The 27,064-nt window shown below is 53.8% G+C and overlaps 28 non-coding genes across 28 annotated transcripts; all 28 read left to right on the top strand.

Moving 5' to 3' along the window:
* The first annotated feature begins 175 nt into the window (after positions 1-175).
* On the top strand, positions 176-248 carry trnav-cac (transfer RNA valine (anticodon CAC)). The gene has a single exon. It is a non-coding gene; the product is annotated as a tRNA-Val (tRNA).
* A 444-nt stretch (positions 249-692) lies between these two features.
* trnad-guc (transfer RNA aspartic acid (anticodon GUC)) lies at positions 693-764 on the top strand. The gene has a single exon. It is a non-coding gene; the product is annotated as a tRNA-Asp (tRNA).
* An 866-nt stretch (positions 765-1,630) lies between these two features.
* Positions 1,631-1,703, top strand: trnav-cac (transfer RNA valine (anticodon CAC)). The gene has a single exon. It is a non-coding gene; the product is annotated as a tRNA-Val (tRNA).
* Positions 1,704-2,147: 444 nt separating this feature from the next.
* On the top strand, positions 2,148-2,219 carry trnad-guc (transfer RNA aspartic acid (anticodon GUC)). Its single transcript has one exon. It is a non-coding gene; the product is annotated as a tRNA-Asp (tRNA).
* Positions 2,220-3,271: 1,052 nt separating this feature from the next.
* Positions 3,272-3,344, top strand: trnav-cac (transfer RNA valine (anticodon CAC)). The gene has a single exon. It is a non-coding gene; the product is annotated as a tRNA-Val (tRNA).
* A 444-nt stretch (positions 3,345-3,788) lies between these two features.
* On the top strand, positions 3,789-3,860 carry trnad-guc (transfer RNA aspartic acid (anticodon GUC)). Its single transcript has one exon. It is a non-coding gene; the product is annotated as a tRNA-Asp (tRNA).
* Positions 3,861-4,908: 1,048 nt separating this feature from the next.
* trnav-cac (transfer RNA valine (anticodon CAC)) lies at positions 4,909-4,981 on the top strand. Its single transcript has one exon. It is a non-coding gene; the product is annotated as a tRNA-Val (tRNA).
* Positions 4,982-5,414: 433 nt separating this feature from the next.
* On the top strand, positions 5,415-5,486 carry trnad-guc (transfer RNA aspartic acid (anticodon GUC)). The gene has a single exon. It is a non-coding gene; the product is annotated as a tRNA-Asp (tRNA).
* Positions 5,487-6,538: 1,052 nt separating this feature from the next.
* Positions 6,539-6,611, top strand: trnav-cac (transfer RNA valine (anticodon CAC)). The gene has a single exon. It is a non-coding gene; the product is annotated as a tRNA-Val (tRNA).
* Positions 6,612-7,044: 433 nt separating this feature from the next.
* trnad-guc (transfer RNA aspartic acid (anticodon GUC)) lies at positions 7,045-7,116 on the top strand. Its single transcript has one exon. It is a non-coding gene; the product is annotated as a tRNA-Asp (tRNA).
* A 1,052-nt stretch (positions 7,117-8,168) lies between these two features.
* trnav-cac (transfer RNA valine (anticodon CAC)) lies at positions 8,169-8,241 on the top strand. The gene has a single exon. It is a non-coding gene; the product is annotated as a tRNA-Val (tRNA).
* Positions 8,242-8,685: 444 nt separating this feature from the next.
* trnad-guc (transfer RNA aspartic acid (anticodon GUC)) lies at positions 8,686-8,757 on the top strand. Its single transcript has one exon. It is a non-coding gene; the product is annotated as a tRNA-Asp (tRNA).
* An 874-nt stretch (positions 8,758-9,631) lies between these two features.
* Positions 9,632-9,704, top strand: trnav-cac (transfer RNA valine (anticodon CAC)). The gene has a single exon. It is a non-coding gene; the product is annotated as a tRNA-Val (tRNA).
* Positions 9,705-10,148: 444 nt separating this feature from the next.
* Positions 10,149-10,220, top strand: trnad-guc (transfer RNA aspartic acid (anticodon GUC)). The gene has a single exon. It is a non-coding gene; the product is annotated as a tRNA-Asp (tRNA).
* An 864-nt stretch (positions 10,221-11,084) lies between these two features.
* trnav-cac (transfer RNA valine (anticodon CAC)) lies at positions 11,085-11,157 on the top strand. The gene has a single exon. It is a non-coding gene; the product is annotated as a tRNA-Val (tRNA).
* Positions 11,158-12,537: 1,380 nt separating this feature from the next.
* Positions 12,538-12,610, top strand: trnav-cac (transfer RNA valine (anticodon CAC)). The gene has a single exon. It is a non-coding gene; the product is annotated as a tRNA-Val (tRNA).
* A 444-nt stretch (positions 12,611-13,054) lies between these two features.
* trnad-guc (transfer RNA aspartic acid (anticodon GUC)) lies at positions 13,055-13,126 on the top strand. Its single transcript has one exon. It is a non-coding gene; the product is annotated as a tRNA-Asp (tRNA).
* A 2,690-nt stretch (positions 13,127-15,816) lies between these two features.
* Positions 15,817-15,889, top strand: trnav-cac (transfer RNA valine (anticodon CAC)). The gene has a single exon. It is a non-coding gene; the product is annotated as a tRNA-Val (tRNA).
* A 444-nt stretch (positions 15,890-16,333) lies between these two features.
* On the top strand, positions 16,334-16,405 carry trnad-guc (transfer RNA aspartic acid (anticodon GUC)). Its single transcript has one exon. It is a non-coding gene; the product is annotated as a tRNA-Asp (tRNA).
* A 1,546-nt stretch (positions 16,406-17,951) lies between these two features.
* Positions 17,952-18,024, top strand: trnav-cac (transfer RNA valine (anticodon CAC)). The gene has a single exon. It is a non-coding gene; the product is annotated as a tRNA-Val (tRNA).
* A 444-nt stretch (positions 18,025-18,468) lies between these two features.
* On the top strand, positions 18,469-18,540 carry trnad-guc (transfer RNA aspartic acid (anticodon GUC)). Its single transcript has one exon. It is a non-coding gene; the product is annotated as a tRNA-Asp (tRNA).
* A 1,052-nt stretch (positions 18,541-19,592) lies between these two features.
* trnav-cac (transfer RNA valine (anticodon CAC)) lies at positions 19,593-19,665 on the top strand. The gene has a single exon. It is a non-coding gene; the product is annotated as a tRNA-Val (tRNA).
* Positions 19,666-20,109: 444 nt separating this feature from the next.
* trnad-guc (transfer RNA aspartic acid (anticodon GUC)) lies at positions 20,110-20,181 on the top strand. The gene has a single exon. It is a non-coding gene; the product is annotated as a tRNA-Asp (tRNA).
* An 887-nt stretch (positions 20,182-21,068) lies between these two features.
* Positions 21,069-21,141, top strand: trnav-cac (transfer RNA valine (anticodon CAC)). The gene has a single exon. It is a non-coding gene; the product is annotated as a tRNA-Val (tRNA).
* Positions 21,142-22,864: 1,723 nt separating this feature from the next.
* Positions 22,865-22,937, top strand: trnav-cac (transfer RNA valine (anticodon CAC)). Its single transcript has one exon. It is a non-coding gene; the product is annotated as a tRNA-Val (tRNA).
* Positions 22,938-23,370: 433 nt separating this feature from the next.
* Positions 23,371-23,442, top strand: trnad-guc (transfer RNA aspartic acid (anticodon GUC)). Its single transcript has one exon. It is a non-coding gene; the product is annotated as a tRNA-Asp (tRNA).
* Positions 23,443-24,697: 1,255 nt separating this feature from the next.
* trnad-guc (transfer RNA aspartic acid (anticodon GUC)) lies at positions 24,698-24,769 on the top strand. The gene has a single exon. It is a non-coding gene; the product is annotated as a tRNA-Asp (tRNA).
* Positions 24,770-25,655: 886 nt separating this feature from the next.
* trnav-cac (transfer RNA valine (anticodon CAC)) lies at positions 25,656-25,728 on the top strand. The gene has a single exon. It is a non-coding gene; the product is annotated as a tRNA-Val (tRNA).
* Positions 25,729-27,064: the final 1,336 nt, after the last annotated feature.

Genomic DNA, 27,064 nt, shown 5'->3' with positions numbered 1-27,064 from the left:
CAATGTCAGACCACAATAACAGCAGAAGTGGGTTCCATGGTGTAATGGTTAACATCAGCATGAGTCTTTGAGAGCAGCCAGGAGAAAACCTGCAGTATCCATCTTACTGTCAAGAATTGTAGCAGAGTTTTTTACAGGATTTTATTTTTATGCCCGCCATTTTCAAAGCATGTCTGTTTCCGTAGTGTAGTGGTTATCACGTTCGCCTCACACGCGAAAGGTCCCCTGTTCGAAACTGGGCGGAAACATGTGTGACTTTGCAATAACATTATTTGGACTTGGAAAACCACTCCAGTCCTCTTCTTGGTGCACAGCACAGGAAGGCCGACCATCTCTTTCTCGCATTGGGTCTCATGCAGAAATTAATTTTGTTGCAGTTCCACAACTGACCAAAAGCCAGTCATTCTCCATTAACGTACACTAGCTCCACCACCAGACCCCAGCAGCAGAGGTTCCGAGAGGGGGTCCCCGGAGGTGGGGGGAACCCCGGACCAGCTGGACCAGAGCCTCGCGGCAAACCGAGCCGAGACTCTCGGGGCTTCACCTGCATTCCCGTCGCGCTGAGACCGCGGAGAGCCGAGAATCGAGGACCGATATAAAAGATTAAAAAGAGATGGACACTGACTTTCCAATGACATTGGTACACAGTTATTAAGTTGCTGCAATCAGGAAGTTATTTTGGCACAAAGCTGTCCTCGTTAGTATAGTGGACAGTATCTCTGCCTGTCACGCAGAAGACCGGGGTTCGATTCCCCGACGGGGAGACTTCTTGTTTCGTACGATGATACCTACATGATTGAGTCAAGTAAACAATGGTCATTAAGAAAATAGACTAGCAGTTGCTGTCTGCCTGCCAAAGAAGCTTCTAAATGCTGCAGCTTGATCAGAGGAAACTCAGATTGAGGGTGGATTTTATACACACAGAAAATGTCATTGAAGAAGTAAAAAGAGCAGTTATTTAGGACAGCATCTAGAGCATCTCTGGGAGAATCGCTTTTTATGCCCGCCGTCGCCTCGTCCCAGACACAGACTGACAGCACGGCCCTGAAAGCCACTCACCAACCCGTCACCCCCCTTTGACTCACCCTCCAGACCCGGAGCCACCCAGAGACCTGGCTCACCGTGCGAACCCGGGATCCTGCTGTTAAGCTCCCCCCGACCGGCCACCGGAGTGAAAGAGCCAGCCCGCAGAAAGCCACTCACCAACCCGTCTCACCGCCCCGCTGCTCAGCAACTCACCTTTGACTCACCATCCAGACCCGGAGCCACCCAAAGACCCGGCTCACCATGCGAACCCGGGGACCCGCTGTTAAGCCCCCCCCCCCCACCAGCCACCGGAGTTAAAGAGCCAGCCCGCGGAGCTGGAGGACCGGGGCCCTGGTACCCTAAACACCCAGACACTCTCGGTAACATGGACAGCACTCATGGACAGCACTCTGTCAGGTGCCACCACCACAATGTCAGACCACAATAACAGCAGAAGTGGGTTCCATGGTGTAATGGTTAACATCAGCATGAGTCTTTGAGAGCAGCCAGGAGAAAACCTGCAGTATCCATCTTACTGTCAAGAATTGTAGCAGAGTTTTTTACAGGATTTTATTTTTATGCCCGCCATTTTCAAAGCATGTCTGTTTCAGTAGTGTAGTGGTTATCACGTTCGCCTCACACGCGAAAGGTCCCCTGTTCGAAACTGGGCGGAAACATGTATGACATTGCAATAACATTATTTGGACATGGAAAACCACTCCAGTCCTCTTCTTGGTGCACAGGACAGGAAGGCCGACCATCTCTTTCTCGCATTGGGTCTCATGCAGAAATTGGCTTTTGGTCAGTTGTGGAACTGCAACAAAATTAGTCATTCTCCATTAACGTACACTAGCTCCACCACCAGACCCCAGCAGCAGAGGTTCCGAGAGGGGGTCCCCGGAGGTGCGGGGAACCCCGGACCAGCTGGACCAGAGCCTCGCGGCAAACCGAGCCGAGACTCACGGGGCTTCACCTGCATTCCCGTCGCGCTGAGACCGCGGAGAGCCGAGAATCGAGGACCGATATAAAAGATTAAAAAGAGATGGACACTGACTTTCCAATGACATTGGTACACAGTTATTAAGTTCCTGCAATCAGGAAGTTCTTTTGGCACAAAGCTGTCCTCGTTAGTATAGTGGACAGTATCTCTGCCTGTCACGCAGAAGACCGGGGTTCGATTCCCCGACGGGGAGACTTCTTGTTTCGTACGATGATACCTACATGATTGAGTCAAGTAAACAATGGTCATTAAGAAAATAGACTAGCAGTTGCTGTCTGCCTGCCAAAGAAGCTTCTAAATGCTGCAGCTTGATCAGAGGAAACTCTGATTGAGGGTGGATTTTATACACACAGAAAATGTCATTGAAGAAGTAAAAAGAGCAGTTATTTAGGACAGCATCTAGAGCATCTCTGGGAGAATCGCTTTTTATGCCCGCCGTCGCCTCGTCCCAGACACAGACTGACAGCACGGCCCTGAAAGCCACTCACCAACCCGTCTCACCGCCCCGCTGCTCAGAAACTCACCTTTGACTCACCGTCCAGACCCGGAGCCATCCAAAGACCCGGCTCACCGTGCGAACCCGGGGACCCGCTGTTAAGCTCCCCCCCGACCAGCCACCGGAGTGAAAGAGCCAGCCCGCAGAAAGCCACTCACCAACCCGGCTCACCGCCCCGCTGCTCAGCAACTCACCTTTGACTCACCCTCCAGACCCGGAGCCACCCAGAGACCCGGCTCACCGTGCGAACCCGGGGTCCCGCTGTTAAGCTCCCCCCGACCGGCCACCGGAGTGAAAGAGCCAGCCCGCAGAAAGCCACTCACCAACCCGTCTCACCGCCCCGCTGCTCAGCAACTCACCTTTGACTCACCATCCAGACCCGGAGCCACCCAAAGACCCGGCTCACCGTGCGAACCCGGGGACCCGCTGTTAAGCCCCCCCCCCCACCAGCCACCGGAGTGAAAGAGCCAGCCCGCGGAGCTGGAGGACCGGGGCCCTGGTACCCTAAACACCCAGACGCTCTCGGTACCATGGACAGCACTCATGGACAGCACTCTGTCAGGTACCACCACCACAATGTCAGACCACAATAACAGCAGAAGTGGGTTCCATGGTGTAATGGTTAACATCAGCATGAGTCTTTGAGAGCAGCCAGGAGAAAACCTGCAGTATCCATCTTACTGTCAAGAATTGTAGCAGAGTTTTTTACAGGATTTTATTTTTATGCCCGCCATTTTCAAAGCATGTCTGTTTCCGTAGTGTAGTGGTTATCACGTTCGCCTCACACGCGAAAGGTCCCCTGTTCGAAACTGGGCGGAAACATGTATGACTTTTCAATAACATTATTTGGACTTGGAAAACCACTCCAGTCCTCTTCTTGGTGCTCAGGACAGGAAGGCCGACCATCTCTTTCTCGCATTGGGTCTCATGCAGAAATTAATTTTGTTGCAGTTCCACAACTGACCAAAAGCCAGTCATTCTCCATTAACGTACACTAGCTCCACCACCAGACCCCAGCAGCAGAGGTTCCGAGAGGGGGTCCCCGGAGGTGCGGGGAACCCCGGACCAGCTGGACCAGAGCCTCGCGGCAAACCGAGCCGAGACTCGCGGGGATTCACCTGCATTCCCGTCGCGCTGAGACCGCGGAGAGCCGAGAATCGAGGACCGATATAAAAGATTAAAAGGAGATGGACACTGACTTTCCAATGACATTGGTACACAGTTATTAAGTTCCTGCAATCAGGAAGTTCTTTTGGCACAAAGCTGTCCTCGTTAGTATAGTGGACAGTATCTCTGCCTGTCACGCAGAAGACCGGGGTTCGATTCCCCGACGGGGAGACTTATTGTTTCGTACGATGATACCTACATGATTGAGTCAAGTAAACAATGGTTAAGAAAATAGACTAGCAGTTACTGTCTGCCTGCCAAAGAAGCTTCTAAATGCTGCAGCTTGATCAGAGGAAACTCTGATTGAGGGTGGATTTAATACACACAGAAAATGTCATTGAAGAAGTAAAAAGAGCAGTTATTTAGGACAGCATCTAGAGCATCTCTGGGAGAATCGCTTTTTATGCCCGCCGTCGCCTCGTCCCAGACACAGACTGACAGCACGGCCCTGAAAGCAACTCACCAACCCGTCTCACCGCCCCGCTGCTCAGAAACTCACCTTTGACTCACCGTCCAGACCCGGAGCCATCCAAAGACGCGGCTCACCGTGCGAACCCGGGGACCCGCTATTAAGCTCCCCCCCGACCAGCCACCGGAGTGAAAGAGCCAGCCCGCAGAAAGCCACTCACCAACCCGGCTCACCGCCCCGCTGCTCAGCAACTCACCTTTGACTCACCCTCCAGACCCGGAGCCACCCAGAGACCCGGCTCACCGTGCGAACCCGGGGTCCCGCTGTTAAGCTCCCCCCGACCGGCCACCGGAGTGAAAGAGCCAGCCCGCAGAAAGCCACTCACCAACCCGTCTCACTGCCCCGCTGCTCAGCAACTCACCTTTGACTCACCATCCAGACCCGGAGCCACCCAAAGGCCTGGCTCACCGTGCGAACCCGGGGACCCGCTATTAAGCCCCCCCCTCACCAGCCACCGGAGTGAAAGAGCCAGCCCGCGGAGCTGGAGGACCGGGGCCCTGGTACCCTAAACACCCAGACGCTCTCGGTACCATGGACAGCACTCATGGACAGCACTTTGTCAGGTGCCACCACCACAATGTCAGACCACAATAACAGCAGAAGTGGGTTCCATGGTGTAATGGTTAACATCAGCATGAGTCTTTGAGAGCAGCCAGGAGAAAACCTACAGTATCCATCTTACTGTCAAGAATTGTAGCAGAGTTTTTTACAGGATTTTATTTTTATGCCCGCCATTTTCAAAGCATGTCTGTTTCCGTAGTGTAGTGGTTATCACGTTCGCCTCACACGCGAAAGGTCCCCTGTTCGAAACTGGGCGGAAACATGTATGACTTTGCAATAACATTATTTGGACTTGGAAAACCACTCCAGTCCTCTTCTTGGTGCACAGGACAGGAAGGCCGACCATCTCTTTCTCGCATTGGGTCTCATGCAGAAATTAATTTTGTTGCAGTTCCACAACTGACCAAAAGCCAGTCATTCTCCATTAACGTACCCTAGCTCCACCACCAGACCCCAGCAGCAGAGGTTCCGAGAGGGGGTCCCCGGAGGTGGGGGGAACCCCGGACCAGCTGGACCAGAGCCTCGCGGCAAACCGAGCCGAGACTCGCGGGGCTTCACCTGCATTCCCGTCGCGGAGAGCCGAGAATCGAGGACCGATATAAAAGATTAAAAAGAGATGGACACTGACTTTCCAATGACATTGGTACACAGTTATTAAGTTCCTGCAATCAGGAAGTTCTTTTGGCACAAGGCTGTCCTCGTTAGTATAGTGGACAGTATCTCTGCCTGTCACGCAGAAGACCGGGGTTCGATTCCCCGACGGGGAGACTTCTTGTTTCGTACGATGATACCTACATGATTGAGTCAAGTAAACAATGGTCATTAAGAAAATAGACTAGCAGTTGCTGTCTGCCTGCCAAAGAAGCTTCTAAATGCTGCAGCTTGATCAGAGGAAACTCTGATTGAGGGTGGATTTTATACACACAGAAAATGTCATTGAAGAAGTAAAAAGAGCAGTTATTTAGGACAGCATCTAGAGCATCTCTGGGAGAATCGCTTTTTATGCCCGCCGTCGCCTCGTCCCAGACACAGACTGACAGCACGGCCCTGAAAGCCACTCACCAACCCGTCTCACCGCCCCGCTGCTCAGAAACTCACCTTTGACTCACCGTCCAGACCCGGAGCCATCCAAAGACCTGGCTCACCGTGCGAACCCGGGGACCCGCTGTTAAGCTCCCCCCCGACCAGCCACCGGAGTGAAAGAGCCAGCCCGCAGAAAGCCACTCACCAACCCGGCTCACCGCCCCGCTGCTCAGCAACTCACCTTTGACTCACCCTCCAGACCCGGAGCCACCCAGAGACCCGGCTCACCGTGCGAACCCGGGGTCCCGCTGTTAAGCTCCCCCCGACCGGCCACCGGAGTGAAAGAGCCAGCCCGCAGAAAGCCACTCACCAACCCGTCTCACCGCCCCGCTGCTCAGCAACTCACCTTTGACTCACCATCCAGACCCGGAGCCACCCAAAGACCCGGCTCACCGTGCGAACCCGGGGACCCGCTGTTAAGCCCCCCCCCCCACCAGCCACCGGAGTGAAAGAGCCAGCCCGCGGAGCTGGAGGACCGGGGCCCTGGTACCCTAAACACCCAGACGCTCTCGGTACCATGGACAGCACTCATGGACAGTACTCTGTCAGGTGCCACCACCACAATGTCAGACCACAATAACAGCAGAAGTGGGTTCCATGGTGTAATGGTTAACATCAGCATGAGTCTTTGAGAGCAGCCAGGAGAAAACCTACAGTATCCATCTTACTGTCAAGAATTGTAGCAGAGTTTTTTACAGGATTTTATTTTTATGCCCGCCATTTTCAAAGCATGTCTGTTTCCGTAGTGTAGTGGTTATCACGTTCGCCTCACACGCGAAAGGTCCCCTGTTCGAAACTGGGCGGAAACATGTATGACTTTGCAATAACACTATTTGGACTTGGAAAACCACTCCAGTCCTCTTCTTGGTGCACAGGACAGGAAGGCCGACCATCTCTTTCTCGCATTGGGTCTCATGCAGAAATTAATTTTGTTGCAGTTCCACAACTGACCAAAAGCCAGTCATTCTCCATTAACGTACCCTAGCTCCACCACCAGACCCCAGCAGCAGAGGTTCCGAGAGGGGGTCCCCGGAGGTGGGGGGAACCCCGGACCAGCTGGACCAGAGCCTCGCGGCAAACCGAGCCGAGACTCGCGGGGCTTCACCTGCATTCCCTTCGCGGAGAGCCGAGAATCGAGGACCGATATAAAAGATTAAAAAGAGATGGACACTGACTTTCCAATGACATTGGTACACAGTTATTAAGTTCCTGCAATCAGGAAGTTCTTTTGGCACAAGGCTGTCCTCGTTAGTATAGTGGACAGTATCTCTGCCTGTCACGCAGAAGACCGGGGTTCGATTCCCCGACGGGGAGACTTCTTGTTTCGTACGATGATACCTACATGATTGAGTCAAGTAAACAATGGTCATTAAGAAAATAGACTAGCAGTTGCTGTCTGCCTGCCAAAGAAGCTTCTAAATGCTGCAGCTTGATCAGAGTAAACTCTGATTGAGGGTGGATTTTATACACACAGAAAATGTCATTGAAGAAGTAAAAAGAGCAGTTATTTAGGACAGCATCTAGAGCATCTCTGGGAGAATCGCTTTTTATGCCCGCCGTCGCCTCGTCCCAGACACAGACTGACAGCACGGCCCTGAAAGCCACTCACCAACCCGTCTCACCGCCCCGCTGCTCAGAAACTCACCTTTGACTCACCGTCCAGACCCGGAGCCATCCAAAGACCTGGCTCACCGTGCGAACCCGGGGACCCGCTGTTAAGCTCCCCCCCGACCAGCCACCGGAGTGAAAGAGCCAGCCCGCAGAAAGCCACTCACCAACCCGGCTCACCGCCCCGCTGCTCAGCAACTCACCTTTGACTCACCCTCCAGACCCGGAGCCACCCAGAGACCCGGCTCACCGTGCGAACCCGGGGTCCCGCTGTTAAGCTCCCCCCGACCGGCCACCGGAGTGAAAGAGCCAGCCCGCAGAAAGCCACTCACCAACCCGTCTCACCGCCCCGCTGCTCAGCAACTCACCTTTGACTCACCATCCAGACCCGGAGCCACCCAAAGACCCGGCTCACCGTGCGAACCCGGGGACCCGCTGTTAAGCCCCCCCCCCCACCAGCCACCGGAGTGAAAGAGCCAGCCCGCGGAGCTGGAGGACCGGGGCCCTGGTACCCTAAACACCCAGACGCTCTCGGTACCATGGACAGCACTCATGGACAGCACTCTGTCAGGTACCACCACCACAATGTCAGACCACAATAACAGCAGAAGTGGGTTCCATGGTGTAATGGTTAACATCAGCATGAGTCTTTGAGAGCAGCCAGGAGAAAACCTGCAGTATCCATCTTACTGTCAAGAATTGTAGCAGAGTTTTTTACAGGATTTTATTTTTATGCCCGCCATTTTCAAAGCATGTCTGTTTCCGTAGTGTAGTGGTTATCACGTTCGCCTCACACGCGAAAGGTCCCCTGTTCGAAACTGGGCGGAAACATGTATGACTTTTCAATAACATTATTTGGACTTGGAAAACCACTCCAGTCCTCTTCTTGGTGCACAGGACAGGAAGGCCGACCATCTCTTTCTCGCATTGGGTCTCATGCAGAAATTACTTTTGTTGCAGTTCCACAACTGACCAAAAGCCAGTCATTCTCCATTAACGTACACTAGCTCCACCACCACACCCCAGCAGCAGAGGTTCCGAGAGGGGGTCCCCGGAGGTGCGGGGAACCCCGGACCAGCTGGACCAGAGCCTCGCGGCAAACCGAGCCGAGACTCGCGGGGATTCACCTGCATTCCCGTCGCGCTGAGACCGCGGAGAGCCGAGAATCGAGGACCGATATAAAAGATTAAAAGGAGATGGACACTGACTTTCCAATGACATTGGTACACAGTTATTAAGTTCCTGCAATCAGGAAGTTCTTTTGGCACAAAGCTGTCCTCGTTAGTATAGTGGACAGTATCTCTGCCTGTCACGCAGAAGACCGGGGTTCGATTCCCCGACGGGGAGACTTATTGTTTCGTACGATGATACCTACATGATTGAGTCAAGTAAACAATGGTCATTAAGAAAATAGACTAGCAGTTGCTGTCTGCCTGCCAAAGAAGCTTCTAAATGCTGCAGTTTGATCAGAGGAAACTCTGATTGAGGGTGGATTTTATACACACAGAAAATGTCATTGAAGAAGTAAAAAGAGCAGTTATTTAGGACAGCATCTAGAGCATCTCTGGGAGAATCGCTTTTTATGCCCGCCGTCGCCTCGTCCCAGACACAGACTGACAGCACGGCCCTGAAAGCCACTCACCAACCCGTCACCCCCCTTTGACTCACCCTCCAGACCCGGAGCCACCCAGAGACCCGGCTCACCGTGCGAACCCGGGATCCCGCTGTTAAGCTCCCCCCGACCGGCCACCGGAGTGAAAGAGCCAGCCCGCAGAAAGCCACTCACCAACCCGTCTCACCGCCCCGCTGCTCAGCAACTCACCTTTGACTCACCATCCAGACCCGGAGCCACCCAAAGACCCGGCTCACCATGCGAACCCGGGGACCCGCTGTTAAGCCCCCCCCCCCCCCCCCCCCACCAGCCACCGGAGTTAAAGAGCCAGCCCGCGGAGCTGGAGGACCGGGGCCCTGGTACCCTAAACACCCAGACACTCTCGGTAACATGGACAGCACTCATGGACAGCACTCTGTCAGGTGCCACCACCACAATGTCAGACCACAATAACAGCAGAAGTGGGTTCCATGGTGTAATGGTTAACATCAGCATGAGTCTTTGAGAGCAGCCAGGAGAAAACCTGCAGTATCCATCTTACTGTCAAGAATTGTAGCAGAGTTTTTTACAGGATTTTATTTTTATGCCCGCCATTTTCAAAGCATGTCTGTTTCCGTAGTGTAGTGGTTATCACGTTCGCCTCACACGCGAAAGGTCCCCTGTTCGAAACTGGGCGGAAACATGTATGACTTTGCAATAACATTATTTGGACTTGGAAAACCACTCCAGTCCTCTTCTTGGTGCACAGGACAGGAAGGCCGACCATCTCTTTCTCGCATTGGGTCTCATGCAGAAATTAATTTTGTTGCAGTTCCACAACTGACCAAAAGCCAGTCATTCTCCATTAACGTACACTAGCTCCACCACCAGACCCCAGCAGCAGAGGTTCCGAGAGGGGGTCCCCGGAGGTGGGGGGAACCCCGGACCAGCTGGACCAGAGCCTCGCGGCAAACCGAGCCGAGACTCTCGGGGCTTCACCTGCATTCCCGTCGCGCTGAGACCGCGGAGAGCCGAGAATCGAGGACCGATATAAAAGATTAAAAAGAGATGGACACTGACTTTCCAATGACATTGGTACACAGTTATTAAGTTGCTGCAATCAGGAAGTTATTTTGGCACAAAGCTGTCCTCGTTAGTATAGTGGACAGTATCTCTGCCTGTCACGCAGAAGACCGGGGTTCGATTCCCCGACGGGGAGACTTCTTGTTTCGTACGATGATACCTACATGATTGAGTCAAGTAAACAATGGTCATTAAGAAAATAGACTAGCAGTTGCTGTCTGCCTGCCAAAGAAGCTTCTAAATGCTGCAGCTTGATCAGAGGAAACTCTGATTGAGGGTGGATTTTATACACACAGAAAATGTCATTGAAGAAGTAAAAAGAGCAGTTATTTAGGACAGCATCTAGAGCATCTCTGGGAGAATCGCATTTTATGCCCGCCGTCGCCTCGTCCCAGACACAGACTGACAGCACGGCCCTGAAAGCCACTCACCAACCCGTCACCCCCCTTTGACTCACCGTCCAGACCCGGAGCCACCCAGAGACCCGGCTCACCGTGCGAACCCGGGGTCCCGCTGTTAAGCTCCCCCCGACCGGCCACCGGAGTGAAAGAGCCAGCCCGCAGAAAGCCACTCACCAACCCGTCTCACCGCCCCGCTGCTCAGCAACTCACCTTTGACTCACCATCCAGACCCGGAGCCACCCAAAGACCCGGCTCACCGTGCGAACCCGGGGACCCGCTGTTAAGCCCCCCCCCCACCAGCCACTGGAGTGAAAGAGCCAGCCCGCGGAGCTGGAGGACCAGGGCCCTGGTACCCTAAACACCCAGACGCTCTCGGTACCATGGACAGCACTCATGGACAGCACTCTGTCAGGTGCCACCACCACAATGTCAGACCACAATAACAGCAGAAGTGGGTTCCATGGTGTAATGGTTAACATCAGCATGAGTCTTTGAGAGCAGCCAGGAGAAAACCTGCAGTATCCATCTTACTGTCAAGAATTGTAGCAGAGTTTTTTACAGGATTTTATTTTTATGCCCGCCATTTTCAAAGCATGTCTGTTTCCGTAGTGTAGTGGTTATCACATTCGCCTCACACGCGAAAGGTCCCCTGTTCGAAACTGGGCGGAAACATGTATGACTTTGCAATAACATTATTTGGACTTGGAAAACCACTCCAGTCCTCTTCTTGGTGCACAGGACAGGAAGGCCGACCATCTCTTTCTCGCATTGGGTCTCATGCAGAAATTAATTTTGTTGCAGTTCCACAACTGACCAAAAGCCAGTCATTCTCCATTAACGTACACTAGCTCCACCACCAGACCCCAGCAGCAGAGGTTCCGAGAGGGGGTCCCCGGAGGTGGGGGGAACCCCGGACCAGCTGGACCAGAGCCTCGCGGCAAACCGAGCCGAGACTCTCGGGGCTTCACCTGCATTCCCGTCGCGCTGAGACCGCGGAGAGCCGAGAATCGAGGACCGATATAAAAGATTAAAAAGAGATGGACACTGACTTTCCAATGACATTGGTACACAGTTATTAAGTTGCTGCAATCAGGAAGTTATTTTGGCACAAAGCTGTCCTCGTTAGTATAGTGGACAGTATCTCTGCCTGTCACGCAGAAGACCGGGGTTCGATTCCCCGACCGGGAGACTTCTTGTTTCGTACGATGATACCTACATGATTGAGTCAAGTAAACAATGGTCATTAAGAAAATAGACTAGCAGTTGCTGTCTGCCTGCCAATGAAGCTTCTAAATGCTGCAGCTTGATCAGAGGAAACTCTGATTGAGGGTGGATTTTATACACACAGAAAATGTCATTGAAGAAGTAAAAAGAGCAGTTATTTAGGACAGCATCTAGAGCATCTCTGGGAGAATCGCTTTTTATGCCCGCCATCGCCTCGTCCCAGACACAGACTGACAGCACGGCCCTGAAAGCCACTCACCAACCCGTCACCCCCCTTTGACTCACCCTCCAGACCCGGAGCCACCCAGAGACCCGGCTCACCGTGCGAACCCGGGGTCCCGCTGTTAAGCTCCCCCCGACCGGCCACCGGAGTGAAAGAGCCAGCCCGCAGAAAGCCACTCACCAACCCGTCTCACCGCCCCGCTGCTCAGCAACTCACCTTTGACTCACCATCCAGACCCGGAGCCACCCAAAGACCCGGCTCACCGTGCGAACCCGGGGACCCGCTGTTAAGCCCCCCCCTCACCAGCCACCGGAGTGAAAGAGCCAGCCCGCGGAGCTGGAGGACCGGGGCCCTGGTACCCTAAACACCCAGACGCTCTCGGTACCATGGACAGCACTCATGGACAGCACTCTGTCAGGTACCACCACCACAATGTCAGACCACAATAACAGCAGAAGTGGGTTCCATGGTGTAATGGTTAACATCAGCATGAGTCTTTGAGAGCAGCCAGGAGAAAACCTGCAGTATCCATCTTACTGTCAAGAATTGTAGCAGAGTTTTTTACAGAATTTTATTTTTATGCCCGCCATTTTCAAAGCATGTCTGTTTCCGTAGTGTAGTGGTTATCACGTTCGCCTCACACGCGAAAGGTCCCCTGTTCGAAACTGGGCGGAAACATGTATGACTTTGCAATAACATTATTTGGACTTGGAAAACCACTCCAGTCCTCTTCTTGGTGCACAGGACAGGAAGGCCGACCATCTCTTTCTCGCATTGGGTCTCATGCAGAAATTAATTTTGTTGCAGTTCCACAACTGACCAAAAGCCAGTCATTCTCCATTAACGTACACTAGCTCCACCACCAGACCCCAGCAGCAGAGGTTCCGAGAGGGGGTCCCCGGAGGTGGGGGGAACCCCGGACCAGCTGGACCAGAGCCTCGCGGCAAACCGAGCCGAGACTCACGGGGCTTCACCTGCATTCCCGTCGCGCTGAGACCGCGGAGAGCCGAGAATCGAGGACCGATATAAAAGATTAAAAAGAGATGGATACTGACTTTCCAATGACATTGGTACACAGTTATTAAGTTCCTGCAATCAGGAAGTTCTTTTGGCACAAAGCTGTCCTCGTTAGTATAGTGGACAGTATCTCTGCCTGTCACGCAGAAGACCGGGGTTCGATTCCCCGACGGGGAGACTTCTTGTTTAGTACGATGATACCTACATGATTGAGTCAAGTAAACAATGGTCATTAAGAAAATAGACTAGCAGTTGCTGTCTGCCTGCCAAAGAAGTTTCTAAATGCTGCAGCTTGATCAGAGGAAACTCTGATTGAGGGTGGATTTTATACACACAGAAAATGTCATTGAAGAAGTAAAAAGAGCAGTTATTTAGGACAGCATCTAGAGCATCTCTGGGAGAATCGCTTTTTATGCCCGCCGTCGCCTCGTCCCAGACACAGACTGACAGCACGGCCCTGAAAGCCACTCACCAACCCGTCTCACCGCCCCGCTGCTCAGCAACTCACCTTTGACTCACCGTCCAGACCCGGAGCCACCCAAAGACCCGGCTCACCGTGCGAACCCGGGGACCCGCTGTTAAGCTCCCCCCCGACCAGCCACCGGAGTGAAAGAGCCAGCCCGCAGAAAGCCACTCACCAACCCGGCTCACCGCCCCGCTGCTCAGCAACTCACCTTTGACTCACCCTCCAGACCCGGAGCCACCCAGAGACCCGGCTCACCGTGCGAACCCGGGGTCCCGCTGTTAAGCTCCCCCCGACCGGCCACCGGAGTGAAAGAGCCAGCCCGCAGAAAGCCACTCACCAACCCGTCTCACCGCCCCGCTGCTCAGCAACTCACCTTTGACTCACCATCCAGACCCGGAGCCACCCAAAGACCCGGCTCACCGTGCGAACCCGGGGACCCGCTGTTAAGCCCCCCCCTCACCAGCCACCGGAGTGAAAGAGCCAGCCCGCGGAGCTGGAGGACCGGGGCCCTGGTACCCTAAACACCCAGACGCTCTCGGTACCATGGACAGCACTCATGGACAGCACTCTGTCAGGTGCCACCACCACAATGTCAGACCACAATAACAGCAGAAGTGGGTTCCATGGTGTAATGGTTAACATCAGCATGAGTCTTTGAGAGCAGCCAGGAGAAAACCTGCAGTATCCATCTTACTGTGAAGAATTGTAGCAGAGTTTTTTACAGGATTTTATTTTTATGCCCGCCATATTTAAAGCATATCTGTTTCCGTAGTGTAGTGGTTATCACGTTCGCCTCACACGCGAAAGGTCCCCTGTTCGAAATTGGGCGGAAACATGTATGACTTTGCAATAACATTATTTGGACTTGGAAAACCACTCCAGTCCTCTTCTTGGTGCACAGGACAGGAAGGCCCACCATCTCTTTCTCGCATTGGGTCTCATGCAGAAATTAATTTTGTTGCAGTTCCACAACTGACCAAAAGCCAGTCATTCTCCATTAACGTACACTAGCTCCACCACCAGACCCCAGCAGCAGAGGTTCCGAGAGGGGGTCCCCGGAGGTGGGGGGAACCCCGGACCAGCTGGACCAGAGCCTCGCGGCAAACCGAGCCGAGACTCGCGGGGCTTCACCTGCATTCCCGTCGCGCTGAGACCGCAGAGAGCCGAGAATCGAGGACCGATATAAAAGATTAAAAAGAGATGGACACTGACTTTCCAATGACATTGGTACACAGTTATTAAGTTGCTGCAATCAGGAAGTTATTTTGGCACAAAGCTGTCCTCGTTAGTATAGTGGACAGTATCTCTGCCTGTCACGCAGAAGACCGGGGTTCGATTCACCGACGGGGAGACTTCTTGTTTCGTACGATGATACCTACATGATTGAGTCAAGTAAACAATGGTCATTAAGAAAATAGACTAGCAGTTGCTGTCTGCCTGCCAAAGAAGCTTCTAAATGCTGCAGCTTGATCAGAGGAAACTCTGATTGAGGGTGGATTTTATACACACAGAAAATGTCATTGAAGAAGTAAAAAGAGCAGTTATTTAGGACAGCATCTAGAGCATCTCTGGGAGAATCGCTTTTTATGCCCGCCGTCGCCTCGTCCCAGACACAGACTGACAGCACGGCCCTGAAAGCCACTCACCAACCCGTCTCACCGTCCCGCTGCTCAGAAACTCACCTTTGACTCACCGTCCAGACCCGGAGCCATCCAAAGACCCGGCTCACCGTGCGAACCCGGGGACCCGCTGTTAAGCTCCCCCCCGACCATCCACCGGAGTGAAAGAGCCAGCCCGCAAAAAGCCACTCACCAACCCGGCTCACCGCCCCGCTGCTCAGCAACTCACCTTTGACTCACCCTCCAGACCCGGAGCCACCCAGAGACCCGGCTCACCGTGCGAACCCGGGGTCCCGCTGTTAAGCTCCCCCGACCGGCCACCGGAGTGAAAGAGCCAGCCTGCAGAAAGCCACTCACCAACCCGTCTCACCGCCCTGCTGCTCAGCAACTCACCTTTGACTCACCATCCAGACCCGGAGCCACCCAAAGACCCGGCTCACCGTGCGAACCCGGGGACCCGCTGTTAAGCCCCCCCCTCACCAGCCACCGGAGTGAAAGAGCCAGCCCGCGGAGCTGGAGGACCGGGGCCCTGGTACCCTAAACACCCAGACGCTCTCGGTACCATGGACAGCACTCATGGACAGCACTCTGTCAGGTGCCACCACCACAATGTCAGACCACAATAACAGCAGAAGTGGGTTCCATGGTGTAATGGTTAACATCAGCATGAGTCTTTGAGAGCAGCCAGGAGAAAACCTGCAGTATCCATCTTACTGTCAAGAATTGTAGCAGAGTTTTTTACAGGATTTTATTTTTATGCCCGCCCTTTTCAAAGCATGTCTGTTTCCGTAGTGTAGTGGTTATCACGTTCGCCTCACACGCGAAAGGTCCCCCGTTCGAAACTGGGCGGAAACATGTGTGACTTTGCAATAACATTATTTGGACTTGGAAAACCACTCCAGTCCTCTTCTTGGTGCACAGCACAGGAAGGCCGACCATCTCTTTCTCGCATTGGGTCTCATGCAGAAATTAATTTTGTTGCAGTTCCACAACTGACCAAAAGCCAGTCATTCTCCATTAACGTACACTAGCTCCACCACCAGACCCCAGCAGCAGAGGTTCCGAGAGGGGGTCCCCGGAGGTGGGGGGAACCCCGGACCAGCTGGACCAGAGCCTCGCGGCAAACCGAGCCGAGACTCTCGGGGCTTCACCTGCATTCCCGTCGCGCTGAGACCGCGGAGAGCCGAGAATCGAGGACCGATATAAAAGATTAAAAAGAGATGGACACTGACTTTCCAATGACATTGGTACACAGTTATTAAGTTGCTGCAATCAGGAAGTTATTTTGGCACAAAGCTGTCCTCGTTAGTATAGTGGACAGTATCTCTGCCTGTCACGCAGAAGACCGGGGTTCGATTCCCCGACGGGGAGACTTCTTGTTTCGTACGATGATACCTACATGATTGAGTCAAGTAAACAATGGTCATTAAGAAAATAGACTAGCAGTTGCTGTCTGCCTGCCAAAGAAGCTTCTAAATGCTGCAGCTTGATCAGAGGAAACTCTGATTGAGGGTGGATTTTATACACACAGAAAATGTCATTGAAGAAGTAAAAAGAGCAGTTATTTAGGACAGCATCTAGAGCATCTCTGGGAGAATCGCTTTTTATGCCCGCCGTCGCCTCGTCCCAGACACAGACTGACAGCACGGCCCTGAAAGCCACTCACCAACCCGTCTCACCGCCCCGCTGCTCAGAAACTCACCTTTGACTCACCGTCCAAACCCGGAGCCATCCAAAGACCCGGCTCACCGTGCGAACCCGGGGACCCGCTGTTAAGCTCCCCCCCTACCAGCCACCGGAGTGAAAGAGCCAGCCCGCAGAAAGCCCTTCACCAACCCGGCTCACCGCCCCGCTGCTCAGCAACTCACCTTTGACTCACCCTCCAGACCCGGAGCCACCCAGAGACCCGGCTCACCGTGCGAACCCGGGGTCCCGCTGTTAAGCTCCCCCCGACCGGCCACCGGAGTGAAAGAGCCAGCCCGCAGAAAGCCACTCACCAACCCGTCTCACCGCCCCGCTGCTCAGCAACTCACCTTTGACTCACCATCCAGACCCGGAGCCACCCAAAGACCTGGCTCACCGTGCGAACCCGGGGACCCGCTATTAAGCCCCCCCCTCACCAGCCACCGGAGTGAAAGAGCCAGCCCGCGGAGCTGGAGGACCGGGGCCCTGGTACCCTAAACACCCAGACACTCTCGGTACCATGGACAGCACTCATGGACAGCACTCTGTCAGGTACCACCACCACAATGTCAGACCACAATAACAGCAGAAGTGGGTTCCATGGTGTAATGGTTAACATCAGCATGACTCTTTGAGAGCAGCCAGGAGAAAACCTGCAGTAGCCATCTTACTGTCAAGAATTGTAGCAGAGTTTTTTACAGGATTTTATTTTTATGCCCGCCATTTTCAAAGCAACCCGGGGTCCCGCTGTTAAGCTCCCCCCGACCGGCCACCGCAGTGAAAGAGCAAGCCCGCAGAAAGCCACTCACCAATCCGTCTCACCGCCCCGCTGCTCAGCAACTCACCTTTGACTCACCATCCAGACCCGGAGCCACCCAAAGACCCGGCTCACCGTGCGAACCCGGGGACCCGCTGTTAAGCCCCCCCCCCACCAGCCACCGGAGTGAAAGAGCCAGCCCGCGGAGCTGGAGGACCGGGGCCCTGGTACCCTAAACACCCAGACGCTCTCGGTACCATGGACAGCACTCATGGACAGCACTCTGTCAGGTACCACCACCACAATGTCAGACCACAATAACAGCAGAAGTGGGTTCCATGGTGTAATGGTTAACATCAGCATGAGTCTTTGAGAGCAGCCAGGAGAAAACCTGCAGTAGCCATCTTACTGTCAAGAATTGTAGCAGAGTTTTTTACAGGATTTTATTTTTATGCCCGCCATTTTCAAAGCATGTCTGTTTCCGTAGTGTAGTGGTTATCACGTTCGCCTCACACGCGAAAGGTCCCCTGTTCGAAACTGGGCGGAAACATGTATGACTTTGCAATAACATTATTTGGACTTGGAAAACCACTCCAGTCCTCTTCTTGGTGCACAGGACAGGAAGGCCGACCATCTCTTTCTCGCATTGGGTCTCATGCAGAAATTAATTTTGTTGCAGTTCCACAACTGACCAAAAGCCAGTCATTCTCCATTAACGTACACTAGCTCCACCACCAGACCCCAGCAGCAGAGGTTCCGAGAGGGAGTCCCCGGAGGTGCGGGGAACCCCGGACCAGCTGGACCAGAGCCTCGCGGCAAACTGAGCCGAGACTCGCGGGGATTCACCGGCATTCCCGTCGCGCTGAGACCGCGGAGAGCCGAGAATCGAGGACCGATATAAAAGATTAAAAAGAGATGGACACTGACTTTCCAATGACATTGGTACACAGTTATTAAGTTCCTGCAATCAGGAAGTTCTTTTGGCACAAAGCTGTCCTCGTTAGTATAGTGGACAGTATCTCTGCCTGTCACGCAGAAGACCGGGGTTCGATTCCCCGACGGGGAGACTTCTTGTTTCGTACGATGATACCTACATGATTGAGTCAAGTAAACAATGGTCATTAAGAAAATAGACTAGCAGTTGCTGTCTGCCTGCCAAAGAAGCTTCTAAATGCTGCAGCTTGATCAGAGGAAACTCTGATTGAGGGTGGATTTTATACACACAGAAAATGTCATTGAAGAAGTAAAAAGAGCAGTTATTTAGGACAGCATCTAGAGCATCTCTGGGAGAATCGCTTTTTATGCCCGCCGTCGCCTCGTCCCAGACACAGACTGACAGCACGGCCCTGAAAGCCACTCACTAACCCGTCTCACCGCCCCGCTGCTCAGAAACTCACCTTTGACTCACCGTCCAGACCCGGAGCCATCCAAACACCCGGCTCACCGTGCGAACCCGGGGACCCGCTGTTAAGCTCCCCCCCGACCAGCCACCGGAGTGAAAGAGCCAGCCCGCAGAAAGCCACTCACCAACCCGGCTCACCGCCCCGCTGCTCAGCAACTCACCTTTGACTCACCATCCAGACCCGGAGCCACCCAGAGACCCGGCTCACCGTGCGAACCCGGGGTCCCGCTGTTAAGCTCCCCCCGACCGGCCACCGCAGTGAAAGAGCCAGCCCGCAGAAAGCCACTCACCAATCCGTCTCACCGCCCCGCTGCTCAGCAACTCACCTTTGACTCACCATCCAGACCCGGAGCCACCCAAAGACCCGGCTCACCGTGCGAACCCGGGGACCCGCTGTTAAGCCCCCCCCCCCACCAGCCACCGGAGTGAAAGAGCCAGCCCGCGGAGCTGGAGGACCAGGGCCCTGGTACCCTAAACACCCAGACGCTCTCGGTACCATGGACAGCACTCATGGACGGCACTCTGTCAGGTGCCACCACCACAATGTCAGACCACAATAACAGCAGAAGTGGGTTCCATGGTGTAATGGTTAACATCAGCATGAGTCTTTGAGAGCAGCCAGGAGAAAACCTGCAGTAGCCATCTTACTGTCAAGAATTGTAGCAGAGTTTTTTACAGGATTTTATTTTTATGCCCGCCATTTTCAAAGCATGTCTGTTTCCGTAGTGTAGTGGTTATCATGTTGGCCTCACACGCGAAAGGTCCCCCGTTCGAAACTGGGCGGAAACATGTATGACTTTTCAATAACATTATTTGGACTTGGAAAACCACTCCAGTCCCCTTCTTGGTGCACAGGACAGGAAGGCCGACCATCTCTTTCTCGCATTGGGTCTCATGCAGAAATTAATTTTGTTGCAGTTCCACAACTGACCAAAAGCCAGTCATTCTCCATTAACGTACACTAGCTCCACCACCAGACCCCAGCAGCAGAGGTTCCGAGAGGGAGTCCCCGGAGGTGCGGGGAACCCCGGACCAGCTGGACCAGAGCCTCGCGGCAAACCGAGCCGAGACTCGCGGGGATTCACCTGCATTCCCGTCGCGCTGAGACCGCGGAGAGCCGAGAATCGAGGACCGATATAAAAGATTAAAAAGAGATGGACACTGACTTTCCAATGACATTGGTACACAGTTATTAAGTTCCTGCAATCAGGAAGTTCTTTTGGCACAAAGCTGTCCTCGTTAGTATAGTGGACAGTATCTCTGCCTGTCACGCAGAAGACCGGGGTTCGATTCCCCGACGGGGAGACTTCTTGTTTCGTACGATGATACCTACATGATTGAGTCAAGTAAACAATGGTCATTAAGAAAATAGACTAGCAGTTGCTGTCTGCCTGCCAAAGAAGCTTCTAAATGCTGCAGCTTGATCAGAGGAAACTCTGATTGAGGGTGGATTTTATACACACAGAAAATGTCATTGAAGAAGTAAAAAGAGCAGTTATTTAGGACAGCATCTAGAGCATCTCTGGGAGAATCGCTTTTTATGCCCGCCGTCGCCTCGTCCCAGACACAGACTGACAGCACGGCCCTGAAAGCCACTCACTAACCCGTCTCACCGCCCCGCTGCTCAGAAACTCACCTTTGACTCACCGTCCAGACCCGGAGCCATCCAAAGACCCGGCTCACCGTGCGAACCCGGGGTCCCGCTGTTAAGCTCCCCCCGACCGGCCACCGCAGTGAAAGAGCCAGCCCGCAGAAAGCCACTCACCAACCCGTCTCACCGCCCCGCTGCTCAGCAACTCACCTTTGACTCACCATCCAGACCCGGAGCCACCCAAAGACCCGGCTCACCGTGCGAACCCGGGGACCCGCTGTTAAGCCCCCCCCCCCCACCAGCCACCGGAGTGAAAGAGCCAGCCCGCGGAGCTGGAGGACCGGGGCCCTGGTACCCTAAACACCCAGACGCTCTCGGTACCATGGACAGCACTCATGGACAGCACTCTGTCAGGTACCACCACCACAATGTCAGACCACAATAACAGCAGAAGTGGGTTCCATGGTGTAATGGTTAACATCAGCATGAGTCTTTGAGAGCAGCCAGGAGAAAACCTGCAGTAGCCATCTTACTGTCAAGAATTGTAGCAGAGTTTTTTACAGGATTTTATTTTTATGCCCGCCATTTTCAAATCATGTCTGTTTCCGTAGTGTAGTGGTTATCACGTTCGCCTCACACGCGAAAGGTCCCCTGTTCGAAACTGGGCGGAAACATGTATGACTTTGCAATAACATTATTTGGACTTGGAAAACCACTCCAGTCCTCTTCTTGGTGCACAGGACAGGAAGGCCGACCATCTCTTTCTCGCATTGGGTCTCATGCAGAAATTAATTTTGTTGCAGTTCCACAACTGACCAAAAGCCAGTCATTCTCCATTAACGTACACTAGCTCCACCACCAGACCCCAGCAGCAGAGGTTCCGAGAGGGGGTCCCCGGAGGTGCGGGGAACCCCGGACCAGCTGGACCAGAGCCTCGCGGCAAACCGAGCCGAGACTCGCGGGGCTTCACCTGCATTCCCGTCGCGGAGAGCCGAGAATCGAGGACCGATATAAAAGATTAAAAAGAGATGGACACTGACTTTCCAATGACATTGGTACACAGTTATTAAGTTCCTGCAATCAGGAAGTTCTTTTGGCACAAGGCTGTCCTCGTTAGTATGGTGGACAGTATCTCTGCCTGTCACGCAGAAGACCGGGGTTCGATTCCCCGACGGGGAGACTTCTTGTTTCGTACGATGATACCTACATGATTGAGTCAAGTAAACAATGGTCATTAAGAAAATAGACTAGCAGTTGCTGTCTGCCTGCCAAAGAAGCTTCTAAATGCTGCAGCTTGATCAGAGGAAACTCTGATTGAGGGTGGATTTTATACACACAGAAAATGTCATTGAAGAAGTAAAAAGAGCAGTTATTTAGGACAGCATCTAGAGCATCTCTGGGAGAATCGCTTTTTATGCCCGCCGTCGCCTCGTCCCAGACACACTCTGACAGCACGGCCCTGAAAGCCACTCACTAACCCGTGTCACCGCCCCGCTGCTCAGAAACTCAGCTTTGACTCACCCTCCAGACCCGGAGCCATCCAAAGACCCGGCTCACCGTGCGAACCCGGGGACCCGCTGTTAAGCTCCCCCCCGACCAGCCACCGGAGTGAAAGAGCCAGCCCGCAGAAAGCCACTCACTACCCCGGCTCACCGCCCCGCTGCTCAGCAACTCACCTTTGACTCACCCTCCAGACCCGGAGCCACCCAGAGACCCGGCTCACCTTGCGAACCCGGGGTCCCGCTGTTAAGCTCCCCCCGACCGGCCACCGGAGTGAAAGAGCCAGCCCGCAGAAAGCCACTCACCAACCCGTCTCACCGCCCCGCTGCTCAGCAACTCACCTTTGACTCACCATCCAGACCCGGAGCCACCCAAAGACCCGGCTCACCGTGCGAACCCGGGGACCCGCTGTTAAGCCCCCCCCCCACCAGCCACCGGAGTGAAAGAGCCAGCCCGCAGAAAGCCACTCACCAACCCGTCTCACCGCCCCGCTGCTCAGCAACTCACCTTTGACTCACCATCCAGACCCGGAGCCACCCAAAGACCCGGCTCACCGTGCGAACCCGGGGACCCGCTGTTAAGCCCCCCCCCCCACCAGCCACCGGAGTGAAAGAGCCAGCCCGCGGAGCTGGAGGACCGGGGCCCTGGTACCCTAAACACCCAGACGCTCTCGGTACCATGGACAGCACTCATGGACAGCACTCTGTCAGGTACCACCACCACAATGTCAGACCACAATAACAGCAGAAGTGGGTTCCATGGTGTAATGGTTAACATCAGCATGAGTCTTTGAGAGCAGCCAGGAGAAAACCTGCAGTATCCATCTTACTGTCAAGAATTGTAGCAGAGTTTTTTACAGGATTTTATTTTTATGCCCGCCATTTTCAAAGCACGTCTGTTTCCGTAGTGTAGTGGTTATCACGTTCGCCTCACACGCGAAAGGTCCCCTGTTCGAAACTGGGCGGAAACATGTATGACTTTTCAATAACATTATTTGGACTTGGAAAACCACTCCAGTCCTCTTCTTGGTGCACAGGACAGGAAGGCCGACCATCTCTTTCTCGCATTGGGTCTCATGCAGAAATTAATTTTGTTGCAGTTCCACAACTGACCAAAAGCCAGTCATTCTCCATTAACGTACACTAGCTCCACCACCAGACCCCAGCAGCAGAGGTTCCGAGAGGGGGTCCCTGGAGGTGCGGGGAACCCCGGACCAGCTGGACCAGAGCCTCGCGGCAAACCGAGCCGAGACTCGCGGGGCTTCACCTGCATTCCCGTCGCGGAGAGCCGAGAATCGAGGACCGATATAAAAGATTAAAAAGAGATGGACACTGACTTTCCAATGACATTGGTACACAGTTATTAAGTTCCTGCAATCAGGAAGTTCTTTTGGCACAAGGCTGTCCTCGTTAGTATAGTGGACAGTATCTCTGCCTGTCACGCAGAAGACCGGGGTTCGATTCCCCGACGGGGAGACTTCTTGTTTCGTACGATGATACCTACATGATTGAGTCAAGTAAACAATGGTCATTAAGAAAATAGACTAGCAGTTGCTGTCTGCCTGCCAAAGAAGCTTCTAAATGCTGCAGCTTGATCAGAGGAAACTCTGATTGAGGGTGGATTTTATACACACAGAAAATGTCATTGAAGAAGTAAAAAGAGCAGTTATTTAGGACAGCATCTAGAGCATCTCTGGGAGAATCGCTTTTTATGCCCGCCGTCGCCTCGTCCCAGACACACTCTGACAGCACGGCCCTGAAAGCCACTCACTAACCCGTCTCACCGCCCCGCTGCTCAGAAACTCACCTTTGACTCACCGTCCAGACCCGGAGCCATCCAAAGACCCGGCTCACCGTGCGAACCCGGGGACCCGCTGTTAAGCCCCCCCCCCACCAGCCACCGGAGTGAAAGAGCCAGCCCGCAGAAAGCCACTCACAAACCCGTCTCACCGCCCCGCTGCTCAGAAACTCACCTTTGACTCACCGTCCAGACCCGGAGCCATCCAAAGACCCGGCTCACCGTGCGAACCCGGGGTCCCGCTGTTAAGCTCCCCCCGACCGGCCACCGGAGTGAAAGAGCCAGCCCGCAGAAAGCCACTCACCAACCCGTCTCACCGCCCCGCTGCTCAGCAACTCACCTTTGACTCACCATCCAGACCCGGAGCCACCCAAACACCCGGCTCACCGTGCGAACCCGGGGACCCGCTGTTAAGCCCCCCCCCCACCAGCCACTGGAGTGAAAGAGCCAGCCCGCGAAAGGTCCCCTGTTCGAAACTGGAAGGAAACATGTATGACTTTGCAATAACATTATTTGGACTTGGAAAACCACTCCAGTCCTCTTCTTGGTGCACAGGACAGGAAGGCCGACCATCTCTTTCTCGCATTGGGTCTCATGCAGAAATTAATTTTGTTGCAGTTCCGCAACTGACCAAATGCCAGTTATTCTCCATTAAAGTACACTAGCTCCACCACCAGACCCCAGCAGCAGAGCTTCCGAGAGGGGGTACCCGGAGGTGCGGGGAACCCCGGACCAGCTGGACCAGAGCCTCGCGGCAAACCGAGCCGAGACTCGCGGGGCTTCACCTGCATTCCCGTCGCGCTGAGACCGCGGAGAGCCGAGAATCGCGTACCGATATAACAGATTAAAAAGAGATGGACACTGACTTTCCAATGACATTGGTACACAGTTATTAAGTTCCTGATATCAGGAAGTTATTTTGGCGAAAAGCTGTCCTCGTTAGTATAGTGGACAGTATCTCTGCCTGTCACGCAGAAGACCGGGGTTCGATTCCCCGACGGGGAGACTTCTTGTTTCGTACGATGATACCTACATGATTGAGTCAAGTAAACAATGGTCATTAAGAAAATAGACTAGCAGTTGCTTTCTGCCTGCCAAAGAAACTTCCAGATGCTGCAGCTGGATCAGAGGAAACTCTGATTGAGGTAGGATTATATACACACAGAAAATGTCATTGAAGAAGTAAAAAGAGCAGTTATTTAGGACAGCATCTAGAGCATCTCTGGGAGAATCGCTTTTTATGCCCGCCGTCGCCTCGTCCCGGACACAGACTGACAGCGCGGCCCTGGAAGCGACTCACCAACGCGGCTCACCGTCCCGCTGCTCAGAAACTCACCTTTGACTCACCGTCCAGACCCGGAGCCACCCAAAGACCCGGCTCACCGTGCGAACCCGGGGACCCGCTGTTGAGCTCCCGCCCGACCGGCCACCGGAGTGAAAGAGCCAGCCCGCAGAAAGCCACTCACCAACCCGGCTCACCGCCCCGCTGCTCAGCAACTCACCTTTGACTCACCGTCCAGACCTGGAGCCACCCAAAGACCCGGCTCACCGTGCGAACCCGGGGACCCGCTGTTAAGCCCCCCCCCCACCAGCCACCGGAGTGAAATAGCCAGCCGGCGGAGCTGGAGGACCAGGGCCCTGGTACCCTAAACACCCAGACGCTCTCGGTACCATGGACAGCACTCATGGACAGCACTCTGTCAGGTGCCACCACCACAATGTCAGACCACAATAACAGCAGAAGTGGGTTCCATGGTGTAATGGTTAACATCAGCATGAGTCTTTGAGAGCAGCCAGGAGAAAACCTGCAGTATCCATCTTACTGTCAAGAATTGTAGCAGAGTTTTTTACAGGATTTTTTTTTTATGCCCGCCATTTTCAAAGCATGTCTGTTTCCGTAGTGTAGTGGTTATCACGTTCGCCTCACACGTGAAAGGTCCCCTGTTCGAAACTGGGCGGAAACATGTATGACTTTGCAATAACATTATTTGGACTTGGAAAACCACTCCAGTCCTCTTCTTGGTGCACAGGACAGGAAGGCCGACCATCTCTTTCTCGCATTGGGTCTCATGCAGAAATTAATTTTGTTGCAGTTCCACAACTGACCAAAAGCCAGTCATTCTCCATTAACGTACACTAGCTCCACCACCAGACCCCAGCAGCAGAGGTTCCGAGAGTGGGTCCCCGGAGGTGCGGGGAACCCCGGACCAGCTGGACCAGAGCCTCGCGGCAAACCGAGCCGAGACTCGCGGGGCTTCACCTGCATTCCCGTCGCGCTGAGACCGCGGAGAGCCGAGAATCGCAGACCGATATAAAAGTTTAAAAGGAGATGGACACTGACTTTCCAATGACATTGGTACACAGTTATTAAATTCCTACAATCAGGAAGTTCTTTGGGCAAAAAGCTGTCCTCGTTAGTATAGTGGACAGTATCTCTGCCTGTCACGCAAAAGACCGGGGTTTGATTCCCCGACGGGGAGACTTTTTGATTTGTACGATGATACCTACATGATTGAGTCAAGTAAACAATGGTCATTAAGAAAATAGACTAGCAGTTGCTTTCTGCCTGCCAAAGAAACTTCCAGATGCTGCAGCTTGATCAGAGGAAACTCTGATTGAGGTAGGATTATATACACACAGAAAATGTCATTGAAGAAGTAAAAAGAGCAGTTATTTAGGACAGCATCTAGAGCATCTCTGGGAGAATCGCTTTTTATGCCCGCCGTCGCCTCGTCCCGGACACAGACTGACAGCGCGGCCCTGGAAGCGACTCACCAACGCGGCTCACCGTCCCGCTGCTCAGAAACTCACCTTTGACTCACCGTCCAGACCCGGAGCCACCCAAAGACCCGGCTCACCGTGCGAACCCGGGGACCCGCTGTTGAGCTCCCGCCCGACCGGCCACCGGAGTGAAAGAGCCAGCCCGCAGAAAGCCACTCACCAACCCAGCTCACCGCCCCGCTGCTCAGCAACTCACCTTTGACTCACCGTCCAGACCCGGAGCCACCCAAAGACCCGGCTCACCGTGCGAACCCGGGGACCCGCTGTTAAGCTCCCCCCCGACCGGCCACCGGAGTGAAAGAGCCAGCCCGCGGAGCTGGAGGACCAGGGCCCTGGTACCCTAAACACCCAGACGCTCTTGGTACCATGGACAGCACTCATGGACAGCACTCTGTCAGGTGCCACCACCACAATGTCAGACCACAATAACAGCAGAAGTGGGTTCCACGGTGTAATGGTTAACATCAGCATGAGTATTTTACCCCTTTTACACCAAACTGGTTCCAGGGCTGGTTCTGG

This window comes from Cololabis saira, chromosome 7, assembly GCF_033807715.1.
Source record: "Cololabis saira isolate AMF1-May2022 chromosome 7, fColSai1.1, whole genome shotgun sequence".
In the NCBI taxonomy this organism is placed as follows: domain Eukaryota; kingdom Metazoa; phylum Chordata; class Actinopteri; order Beloniformes; family Belonidae; genus Cololabis; species Cololabis saira.
Note: the sequence above shows the minus strand (reverse complement) of the source record. Positions and strands in the feature narration are given on the sequence as shown.